The sequence below is a fragment of the Haemaphysalis longicornis genome, unplaced genomic scaffold, assembly GCF_048455015.1.
Source record: "Haemaphysalis longicornis isolate Haplotype H1 unplaced genomic scaffold, Haemaphysalis longicornis Haplotype H1 scaffold_10, whole genome shotgun sequence".
Lineage (NCBI taxonomy): Eukaryota > Metazoa > Arthropoda > Arachnida > Ixodida > Ixodidae > Haemaphysalis > Haemaphysalis longicornis.
Genome location: NW_027526204.1, coordinates 126,974,085 through 126,986,587, shown reverse-complemented (window position 1 = coordinate 126,986,587; position 12,503 = coordinate 126,974,085).

Below are 12,503 nucleotides of genomic sequence, written 5' to 3'. Positions count from 1 at the left end.
CGGGCAACAGAATGGACGTGCATAGACGGGTCTAGAAGAAGGGAAGGACAGTAACTCGCTGGAAGGATGAATTAACAATACTGGGAGCAAACAATGGACTAGGGAAGGGCAGGACAGAAAAGGGTGAAGGTCAGTAGAATAAGCCTTCACCCTGCAGTCGTCATACATAGGATGTTGGTTATAATGACGATGGATGTGTCCTCAACTTGTGTCATCCTAACGCGTTTCAGGACATTGGAAAAAACACTCTCCTAGCACCAAGAGTACGGATTGAAGAACCAAATCGGGGGGGGGGGGGGGGCATCGGATAAAAGACCTGCACCCCCCCCCCCCCCCCTTTTGAAAGGAACTCCTGCATGCCATGATAGACATGGCACCCATCCAACTACTTCTCTATCCAAATATGGACACAACATTAGACAAGAAGAGGCGACATGACAGGATGAAGTTCATTCGACGAAAGTTACAAAATCATGCGACCACAGCATACACCGACTCCGGGATGCATGACGTAGTTGTCGTAGTTGACTACTCCGGCAATCTTTGTCACTGCACGGTCCTCCTGCATACAGAAACAAAGAAGTAGAAGTTGGAGACATCCTCTTGGCAATCGGACTAGCGGAAGTATCGAAAATAAGTGTAAACATCATTACACGTATACTGAAATGACGTTATACTGTTTTCTGCTGGCAGGATAGTTAAGCGTTTCGGTAAGAAATTCTCATCCACAATGCCAAAAGTTGACAATGTCACCTGGACACCCGGACAGGATTGTGTGGAAGAGAACGACGCACTGACCGAGAGGTATACGAACTCGCACACCGTGCTGCTTGCGACCACGACTACCAACCACACTGCCCTCCTCAAAATACCTTAAGAACGAATCTTCATCCTGTGCCTAGGAACACGCTCTTTCAACTTCCTACAAAGAGGTCTCAATGCCGAGGAATCACAAACGTTGTGTAAAAAAAAAAAACAGAGGTATTTGCAAATCTATGTCCGTTTTAGGTGTTCGGTAGGAACATAAAATTTTAACGTAAAGCACTTCTAAATTCGGGGAAATATCCACCCTCTTGCACGCAACCTCTCCATGTTCAAGCGTGTGTTCAGGGGAGAACAACTCAAACATTACATATTCCACTTCTCCTAGACATGGGAGGCAACTTTCAGCCCCACGTTACCTTAAAAACAGGGCGAGCTGATCGAGAGTGCATGCGAAGGAGCTGCTGCCTCTGGTGCCCTAGACTTGAATCTTTTACTCCATTTTCCTGAGCCCCAGCTATTTTTCCCCAACAAAAATCTTCTCTCTCTCTCTCTCTCTCTCTCTCTCTCTCTCTCTCTCTCTCTCTCTCTCTCTCTCTCTCTCTCTCTCTCTCTCTCTCTCTCTCTCTCTCAAAAAAAAAAAAAATTTGTTCAGCCCGGCCTAGACCTCTCCGAATAAACATTTTGAAACACTGACGCTGACGCCTCCTCATTCAAATTGAAAAATACTTTGCATTCGCAACCTTTCACGCTCACATTTGAAGCCACAGAAGCGCTGAGAGCCGTTGTCTTTCCCGGGAAACGGCGATAAGAAACCCTGTTTGCTGATCTTTAGTGCTCGTGATGCATAGATCGGACATGCAGCAACTGCTGCAAAAACGCTCCATGGGAGTAGAAGTATCGCTATCGCTCCTTACATCTTACACATAAAGGTAAATTCCGCTGCAACTATTTTTCCGTAGGCATAACGTAGGCAGTCAGTGACGTGTGCACGTATTCGCAACTCCTAGTTCTGCGACGAAGTCTGGCAACATCAGTCAAAACAAACAAAATGGCGTCGCAAAACAGGTCCGCCGTCGCAGTTTCGCTTGCTGTCGAACTAAGATTCTTACTGCAGCGTTTATTCGCGTTGTTTTAGCGAGGAAGAGCGCATGATTTTAGTCGACAACCTTATCTTGATCGGGCCCGTCAAAGATCGGAGCGATGAAAACACCTGAGAACGTCGCTTTGTGCATGCAAACGTCGGGTGTGACCGAGGAACCGCATCTCATTTCGCTCAAGATAAGCTGCCTCTTTATCGAGCCAAAAATCGTGGAAGAACAGTGCTCGCGCGCACCAGGGCTGTCCGAGAAGTGCAAGCGCCATGCTGCGACTCTCATCCACTGCGGCAGGTAACTCGTGCAGTTTTAACTACCATTGATCGGGCTGGGATAGAGCCTCATGAATGATGGTGTGGTGTGAGATGGCAAGCAAGAGATTCAATGCGCGCCGCGTGTTTCCTTACATTTTGGCAGACTTTTAGATTGTGCGCTGTATTGTGTGCTGTCGAACTGCGTCAGTTATGTAGTGGGCTCTGTCGCCCTCGCAGAGGCTGTGTTTCGTATTTTGGCGAAAAACGAAAACGTTCAGCTCGCAAATTTTTGTAGTATCGACAGGAAGAAGTTTCGGTTCTTCACCCCTAGCAGCGAAATGAACAACAATCGTCTTAGAATTTAAACAGCCTTCCATGTCATATTGAATTAGCAATGACTTCAGTAAGTTTGTTACATGGTGTGTCACTGTTTGTAGTTCTGCCCACTTTTCCCCGTTGTTATGATACCTGCCTTCGGATTGTTCGAAATCACCATTGTAATTGATGTCGCATTATGGTCACTTTGAATGATTTGAAGCAAATATTTTGTGAATTTATTATTGCGTTGCACTAATACGTAAAAGGATTCAGTTTTATTCACGTGTTTTATACAAGTATATTTGACTTTCATTATACTCCTACGTGTTGCATAATTCAGCCACGCATAGGGGTTGTAGCTTAATATTTGTACGAAAGTTTGTTCACGTTGGTATGCCTAATCTCACGTTATCAGTAATCTTACCGCTACCTGGCAGGCAAGCCACTTTCTGACCTATGCACGTTGTACAACAGAGCTAAACGTAAACATCCTGCGAGACTTAGCTGAGCAAGTTTAGCAACCACCTTTATTGGTGTGTTTCGCAGTAAGCTGTTAAATTAACTTCCTATTTTTGGTATCGGGTTGTAGTCTGAGGTTGTAAAAGGGTTTAAAAACTGGTGCCTTTGCTGAGGAACTTATGCACGATTCAGTGCAAGTGGACTATTTCCAGCAAATAATAGAACTTTGAGTTATTTTGGTTATTTTGGTCGAGTGGAGCTATTCAAGAATATGTATTTTTTGAAAAGTAACGGACACTTAAGCACAGCTTGGTATGTAATATTAAGTGTTTCTGTTAATTAAGTGTTTCTGTACTTCAATCGTGCCGTCACACTGAAGGCGGCGAATAAAGGTCCTTACACGTCCGCTAAATCGTCTTTGGGCCTTCTTTCCGCGGTATAGCACAACTACGCAGTTACGACGCTAAACAAGCGTGCTGCGCCATGGGCAAGTCCGCAACCGGACCTGATTAGGGCGCTTCTCGCGACGGCCGCTAGGTGGCGGGCACTAACATGCAGTTGCCAATGGCTCTGACGACATGCACTGTAATTTGACGGCTAGATTATAAAATCCCGACCAGACTATCAAATATTGCGGGTAAAAAATGTCGAAACACTTGTTACGTATTCTCAAAAATTAATACTGCAAGCTGAGGCGGACAATATAAACACATTTCTTAAGGTCACAATTGGCGTCCACATCACAAGGTGATGAAATTGATCCAAAAGCGAGAAAAAGGGTTGCGTTAGGCTAAAGAACCACAAACAATTTCCCGTCTCTATTTCTTCCCTTCAATCACTTTTTCATTGATTGATTGTGGGGTTCAACGCGCCGACGCAACGCAGGCGATGAGGCGCGCCGTAGTGGAGGGCTCCGGATTAATTTTCACCTCCTGGGTATTTTTAACGTTTGCCGAAATGTTGTACTCACAGGTGTTTCTGCTTTTTGCCTCCATCAGAAAAGCGGCCGCCACGGCCGGGAGTCGAACCCGCGACCTCGTGCTCAGCAGCGCAATCAATCACTTTTTTAGTAGCATAGTTTAGATCTCTGCTTAAAAGTGTAAGTTGCAAGTTTGTTCCGTTGTCACCTTCCCTGCCGTCACCACCGCCACGCCATCGTCTGCTGCTACGTTACAAGTTTATGGCGTCACCACAGAAAAAGGCGGCCGTGACCGTCGGTTGAATGATGCGGTACGGACAACAAATAGCTACGCCTACAAATGGAACAACGTACTGATGCTGCCAATTAACACATTCGTCAAGCTCGAACTCAGTAAGCGCCGTAATGAATGAAACAGGCAGTTTTCTTTGCTTTTTTTTTTATTCGAACATGTGACCCAGAAGCCTACCAAGAGGAGTGTGCACAAATGCAGTGCGTTGGGTTCTTTGTAATGTTTGTACTGTCCTCTTGTGTTGCTGCAACGCCAAACAAATATTTGCTATTTTATTGCCAAACATACAAACAAGATATGGGACGTCATTTGTATGGTCTGTTATCTCTTACTTGTAAACAGTGAAAACTATTATTTCTTTCCCTAGCAAACAGTTTTGAAACCTCCCGTTGTGCGAAACTGCTCCTGTTACAAATTCACGGCGGGTTACACGGCGCCGAAGGTCGGCTAAACTGCCTGCCCTATTTAGATTTACCCGCATTTCTTGGTAGCATTGTCCAGTTCAAACTTCTATTCGCGAGAAAAGCAAGCGGTTTTAAAGAGTACCTAGGCGGATAGTCAAGAGACTATCAGTTGACGCATCCGGAGGAAGCGGGTGAGAGAGTGTGAAACGTGTTAGAATACCCGGTAGAGACAGGACAACAGAGAAGATACTACACGGGACTAGCGCTGTAAATCAACTGAATTCCTTTGCCACACACAAAAAGATATACAGGAACAGCGCATCCTGCTCCCGAAAAATGGACTTCGTTCGGCGAGGGGGTTCCGCTCGCCTGTCAGTCATGCGGCACTTCCGCAAGCTGTACAAGCCCATCACAACAAATATATCATAGGACACTCCAGTAGCATCTCGAAAAGGCATGAACCGAACTTTATAAGGGGTAATGTCCGACATTCTTAACTGTTCGTTTCAAAACAACCCAGAAAAACACCGCATCCCGACACAAAACAAAACAATGATCAACAGTTTAAAGTTGATTACATAAACGGCAACTGCCAGATCAAAGAATATAAATTTTTTTCGTCACGCAACCATGTTTTCACTCGGAGTGTTGATGTATACACCTTGAAAGAACGGTTTTGCATTTGGCAGAAGGCGCATACGTGTGACACGCTGCAAAACACTGCCCTTATGGTGGCCATTGTAAGACTGGCGATAAACCGGCACTGGGAACATAGTGTTTGTTGGGAACATAAAGCCCTCTTGGAAAGGGTAAACGGATATTGCAGGGAATACCTCGCGGTAGAAAGTGAAAAGCGACAACCTCTATTAAAAAGCCTGGCGGCTTCTTGCTAACTTCACCCATGGAGACAAGCAAAAAAGGTAAATAAAAATTATTCGCTGTTTAATAACGTTTAGCAGAAGCGGATGATGCGTCACTCTATAGAAAAAAAAACGAGACACAAGTTGGTGTACAAACAAATGCACCAGCCTAGCATCCCCCGACACTAATGGAAGAAAAATTGTCCCTACGCATAGGTTCCCATTGAGGTCCCCGCACGAAGATCGCGAAAACTCTACTTTAGAGCGCGCACAATGGAGTACTTGCAGCACATATACAAACTTTGTGACAGGGAAGACAATACAAACGTGCGCATGCGCAAATAGAAAGTTCACACCCCATCCATGCCTGTGAGGCTCGCTTGACTTTTTGAGTGCCAATGACCAATGCGGCCCGGTGTTTCGTATTTGGTGCGAATGTACACCTAGGTATTGAAGTGCGTCCTTATCCCAAGCAATGCCAGCAAATAGGAAGGGTTTCGTACCCCACTCGTTAAAACAAAATCGCTTTGTTTTTTCCATTATCACAGCCGCTCCAGACGCTTCACAAGACTGCCTGGTCAGATAAAGAGCTTCTTGAACGCTTTTTTTATGAACACAAAAATACGCAATGTCAATTACATCAGCAAGGACTTTAACCTCGCAAAATAATGAGGAAAAACCCCGTACCTTTTGACTCCAGTTTGATCATCTTGCGTTTTCGGAATTAAAACTGTGTGTCATAAATAAAATTTTGAGGGAAAACGTCATGGTCGTATGCTGCTGTCAATATGTCTAACAGAACGGGAGCAAGGATAGCTATCATGCATTCCTGGCGAGGGGCATTTCCTTGGGTTTGTAGCGAGGAGTTGGCTTTGGACTTCGCCGCGGGTTGTTGCGCGCGCTAACGTGGTCCACCTTGGGAGAGATGTGAGAGCCTGCGGATGAAACGATCCGGGACTGCCAGTCATGGAGAACTCTCAGCGGCAAGTTCGGAAATAAATGTCATGTGGAAAGGCCGGGTCCCCGACGAAGGGAGAGGGGCCACCAGCTCTGCTATTTCTCTAGCCTCGCACCACAAGTGCAAGCTGCGGTGATTTTTTCATTTAATCAAATGATTTGTCTCGAAAGCAGATTGGGCGGGAAGAACGGCACGAACAACTCCAATACCCCTATAACGTGCATAGCTCCTGTACGGGCGACAGCAAGCTACTGCGTTCTTAATCTCTGTTGGAGTGAACACAACAGCTTGAGGCTTTTCTCGGGAGACTCCTAGAGAACCTTTTGGCTTCCTCTCTACCAAAGCACCTATGGCCGGGAACTAACGCGTTTGCTCATCAGGAACGGACAGCACATTTCTACATTTAGCCATGCAGTGCGACACAAGACCGCTGCATTGTGGTGATGCATTGCGCTTTCTTCGTAGGCTAAGAACTATATTTTGGTCCGGATCGCTGGAATTGATAGAATCTCCAGACGAAACTTTCATTTCGACAACTAGAGATGTTCGGTTGGCAAACCAAGGCGCGTCTGTTACGCCTTTACAGAAGATGACGGTGCTTAATTCTGCACGACCAAAAACTAATTGGCCATAAATGAAAACTCACTACACACTTAAACTTACTAAAGTTAAGACATGACGTACGCTACATTCAATACTAGGATTCTACAATTTGGGCGCTAACTTTCGGTCCAAACGAATCTAATGCAAGGAGCATCGTAACGAGCTGGCCAAAGCGGCCTCTCATGTATCGACGAAAGTTAAATATGTAACGGTTGAGTTGTTCTCCCCCTCGACATGGCTAGGTGGCGTAGAAGAGGGTGGATGTTTCCCAGAATTTAGCTCGGCTTTAGGTTATTATCCTCATTTTCCCACCGAACTTGTTCGCCCGCATAAATCTGTATTAACTAGGGGTTGTTTATCCTCCACAGAGATTTTGATTCTTGGGCATTGAGACCCCCTTGTGGCGCGGAAAAGGATCGTGAAAATAGGTGTAGGATGAAAAGGCAGTCTTCCTATTTTTCGGTGACTGGAGTGCGGTAAACTACTTGTGGTCTCAAGGAGCACGCTATGTGAGTTTGGGCGCCTCTTGGTTGTTGCCGCTTTCTATTCCAGGCCCTTGTGTCCAGGTGACCAGGTGACATGAACATGGGAGCATCTTACCGAACCATTAGGCCGTCTGCCTTTAGCCAACAGTCTAACCCGTTTTGATCGTCTGCAATAATGTTTACGCTTGTATTCCACAATTTCTCTAGCCGAATTGCCAAGATGATGGCTCCAACTTTCGCTTCCCCGTTCCTGTATGAAGGAGGGTCGTGCAGTCTCAAAGGTCGCCAGTGTACTAAACTACGGCAGTTGCTGCCTGGTACTTTCGTACAACCCCGACTGGGTGTGTAGTGTGTGCTCATTATTTTGTAACTTTCCTCGAATGAACCTGATCCTGCCGTATCTTCTGTCCTTGCGTAGGTTCGAATCTTGCGTTTTTGGTAGCGGGGAGCTTTTATGCAGAATCGCTGGATCCGTGATATGACCGTCATGGCTTCCGGTGCTTTCTTTTTCTGAATAAGGAAGGGGCGCAGGGGCTGTCCTTACACGACGGCGCGTGCCAATTTTGTTTTCCCAGCCACTCCCTTGGTGCAACGAGAGTTCTCTGATATCATCAAATGCGCCATGAAGACCCAATGTGGGGACATTTTAATCATCATGAACAGCCTACTCAGGTCCACTGCAGGGCGAAGGCCGCCCCCGTTGATTTTCATCCGCTGCTGTCGTGCGATGCCCAAGACCATTATTTGTCTCAGAAGTTTCTTATTTAGTGTCTCTAGTCCCGCATCTACGTATCTATTCTGTTGCTCTAGTGGTCCGCCGGTTGTCAGTTCATCTCATGGTAAGAACTGCGATATTGGGGTCTGCCTTATATGTTCTGATGGTGGTGTTTATCTAGTTTCCTTCAGCGCGGGTAAGTTTGTGGTACGGCAGGCTCTGCAATATCCGGCTAGTGATCCCTGGCTGCATGAGTCTTATCCTTTATTCTTCTCTCATTCCTGATTTTTTCTTGGTTAGGCATTTTATAATGTGTGCGATTGGTTAAAGATTTTCTCTACTTTAGAAATTTTGAGATCAGCTCTGTCACTCGACTTCAGAGCCATGCCGAACATTCTAACGTGACTGTTCCCTGGAAGGACATCCGTACCTATCTTTAGTGTGATTTTTAAATTGGCCGCGTGGTGCTTTCCGGCATTTGCAAAAGTGAGCCTAATGGGGCGTGATCAGAAATGTGGAAGTATCGAAAAGTAGTTTGAAAATTTGTGTAATTAGACGCTATATGCTGCCTTTTATTTTAGTTATTTTCTACTCATAATGTATGCCTGTGTTGATTTTTGTTCACTGGCGTCAATCTTTCGCGGCCAGGTTTAGTTTCGTTACCTAGGGTTGGTGCCGGCAGCACGTCCTATGGAAAACACGCCATGGTGGAATTAGTGGGTAAGGGGTCGCACTGCTGAGCCCAAGGCCACTGGTTCGATTCCCCCTCGCGGCGGCCATTGTTTGGATGGAAGCAGAAAACAAAAACGCCCGTTCGTCGAGATTTCGGCACAAGTTAAAGACGCCCAGATGGTCCATATTAATCCGGAGCCCTCAACAACGCCGTGACTAATAGCCCAGGTGTGGTTTCGGCAAGCAATTACCGAAAATTTAAATTTTCAAGCCAAGCTTTGTACCTCTACCCCAAAGTGTACTTTCGCGACCGCTAGTGTCAACATAAAACTCTTGCGAAGAAATAAAACAAGTTGCTTGCACCGCGAGGAATCGAACCTGGAATGAATAGAGAAACGGAGCGAAAGCCCGTTGTCTTAGCGATTGAGCTACGAGTCCACGAGAAGACAGGCGGTGCACTCACCGATAAAATCTGCGGGTTTACCCCTGCCTTCTGGATGGATGCCACGTGACAGCGCCACGCGACCTCCCGCGCCACTGTGCGCTCCATCCACGGCACGTGTAGCGGCCGCGCGCGCGCTAGGAGTTAGAGTAAAACAAGCTCACTCCAATGCATGGCATCTCCCTTCTCCGTCTCTGCCGCCGATCTCGCTTCCCGGCGGCGGCGCCAGAGACGGAGAGGAAGTGAGATCGCCTAACACCGGGTTTGAGCTTCCTTTCATTTTATATTAAAAAAATTTTCGGACTGCTGCGGGGCCTGAAGGCGACCTGGACTGGGGCCACCACCCATTCATTTCCTCTTCCCGTTAGTATTCAAAGAAGGAATGTTATTCATGTTTTTACAACCAACCCCACAAACAACAACAAGTTTCGCACACTTGCGGAATCCGACAGACAACCAACCCGCAAGTTCGTGGTCGAATTTGCAGAGATGTTTGAACGCCCGTAATTCTAGATTCTATATACGATGCCGCCGCCGCTTTGGTTTGATGGTAAAAGTGACTGACCACATATGCGAGAATATCGTGGTTATGGGCACCCCGTTGACTCCAGAGAGCACTGTACGAATATCGTTTGACATACAACAGGTCCAGGATCTGGTCCAAATGTATCAAGCGATCAACATCTTAGCAGTGCACAACATGAAGTAGCAGTGGTCAACTCACGGCAAGAAAATCCTCAATTTCGTCGCACACTTTTTCGTGCGTAATCTGTGACGCTCACAATGAATTTTGCCTAACACCGATTTGTATGGAAAGGCAATTTATTAACACTCCAAATGTACATGCAGTCGATGGTACCCAACTGCACGACCAATGTACACAAAGGCCAGGACAATGACATTATCCCAGAAATAAGGTCAGCACATTTCTTAACAGTCTCTAGAAAGATGGTTCCGATGTGGCACTTCGGTCTTCCGCATAGAGCACGCTGCATCAGAACCGCGACCACTTTTTTGGAAAACGGGCAGAGATCTAGTCGACGATATTCTTACGCACCTCTCGGTTCACGCCGTCTGGTTCCGTGAGTAGACTCTGGTACGCGCCGTTGATGTTCTGCAAGGAAAACTGGACAAAAAAAGTGAGATGGAAGCTCAGATACGCCATACACGAAAGCTGTCCACAGCTAGAGGCGGGATTTTCTGGTATACGTGCGAAAACACGCAAATGTGGGAAAGCCGGCTTGCGTCGAAAACTCGACCGACACGTTTTAGCTTTTCACCTCCATCTGAAAAGCTCAAACTGTGGCTGGGGATGAACTCACGCCCTTGGGCTTAACAGCACAATGCGGGTTGAAACCGACATTACGGATATCGGTGCGAGCTTGATCTTTGCAAGATTGCTGTGTCATATTGTGTTGCACAGAGAAGCCCACTCAAAGGAAAATGTTATGGGAACGGGTCCCGATAACAGCTATGCGAGAGTAATCGTCGACGGCGGGCAGATCCTAATGCAGCGTTCGACGTGCGTGCCAGCGAGACGGCATGGAAGGGACGAGCGGCAACCGACGATGCATATCGTGAATCGAGAATTCCGCAAAGGGCTTTTTGCGCAACGGCGTAAACTCGAAGAGTTCAGGGCACCAGGACCCAAGGGGACGTTACTGTCATGTCGGCTCCAGCTGCAACGTGTGCTTCGCACTGGTTCGGTAACCACCACACCGCAGACACAAAAGTCCGACGCATACTCACCCGGGAAGCACCTCGTCAACCCCCTCCAACACACGCAGCTTCGCTGGACCTTCACAGAGTGGAATGGCAGCTGATTTATTGCACGCCTGATTGCAATGGCGTAAAGATCCGAGCAAATCTAAGCATTACCTATAGATTTGCGAATGCGAAAGGATGAGGCGCTCAAAGCCTGGATGCCTTGTTTCGCTTCGCGTTGGCGAATAGCTTGTATGTATGTATGTTTGTGGTTTATTGGCGCAAGGGTTTCTAAGACTAAAGAGCGCCAAATCTATGTTACGTGGTCTTTCAATAGTCCTGTTTGTGCTTAAAATATGTATGAAAATGAGTATGATATAGCCTAAAATACTGTATATATGGGTGTAGAGGGCCCGTCCACTAAAACATCAAGATGTTCATAATGATGGCTGAAAGGGATTATGGGTGGGACGTGATGCACCTCGAGCCAAAGAGCATGCGACGAGAGTGGGCCTCCCGTGCGCACAAAGGAAGCATCAGGGCCTCACTCACTGCTCGTAGTCTCTGAGGTCACGCAGTGTACGAGATGAGTTTTAAAAACTTGATGTCTGCAGGATAACTTAAAAGACTTTTGTTTGTGAACATAGGCTCATCTCCTCAAAACAATGAAGAATGTAGCGAAATGTTGTGGGTATATATTTAGGAAAATGCCGTTTTCTGGCTTCATTGCAGAATGTGCACTCAATTAACATATGGAGGACGGTGAGCCGTTCCCCACACTTGTTAAAAACAGGTGGGAGTGTGCCATTCAAAAGATATGCGTGTGTAGCGTAAGTGTGGCCTATTCGCAGTCTGAAAATGGATACTTCAATGAATCTGTTTTGTTTTTCTGTTGTGTGTCTTCCTAGGTTTGGTTTTACTGAGTGGAGCTTGTTGTCTGTGTGTGTGTCGCACATGCGCTGCCAGCATTTACGGATTCTCCTCTGGATTACTGGTTTCAGATCGAGGGGATGGACCTGCGCTACATCAACACCACTACGAAGGGCGGCCAAAGTGGCGTTCTGGTCAGCAATTTCATTGCCCAGAATGCCACTGTGTCCAGGGATCCAGCAAACACGTATGCTTGCTTTGACTTATAGGCAGTTATAAGAGCTTTAAAAAGGCGGTTTAGAATAACGTTTATTGTGGGTTTAAAGGAATCCAATGCTGTAACTACGCTTAGGGAGTCTGTGTAGATGACTGATTCTTGTATTTTGTTCTGTGTAATGTGTTCCACTGTGATTAGGATACCATAGGCTTCTGCTGTAAAGATACAACAGTTTCTGTTCAATGTCCTTGTGCTGGCAAAGTTCGGGCCATGTGCAGCACAGGACACAGCAGAAGAGGACTTGGAAGCATATGTGTAAAAAGAGGCGTAAGGATATCTGTGTTGTAAACTTAAGAAATGCTGTAAAATCAATTCGCGGGTTGCACGACACTTGTCAATTAGTTTAAAGGATGTGTCACAATGAATAGTTGACATGTCCCAAGGTAGGACTAGGTCGGCGATACAGATTTTT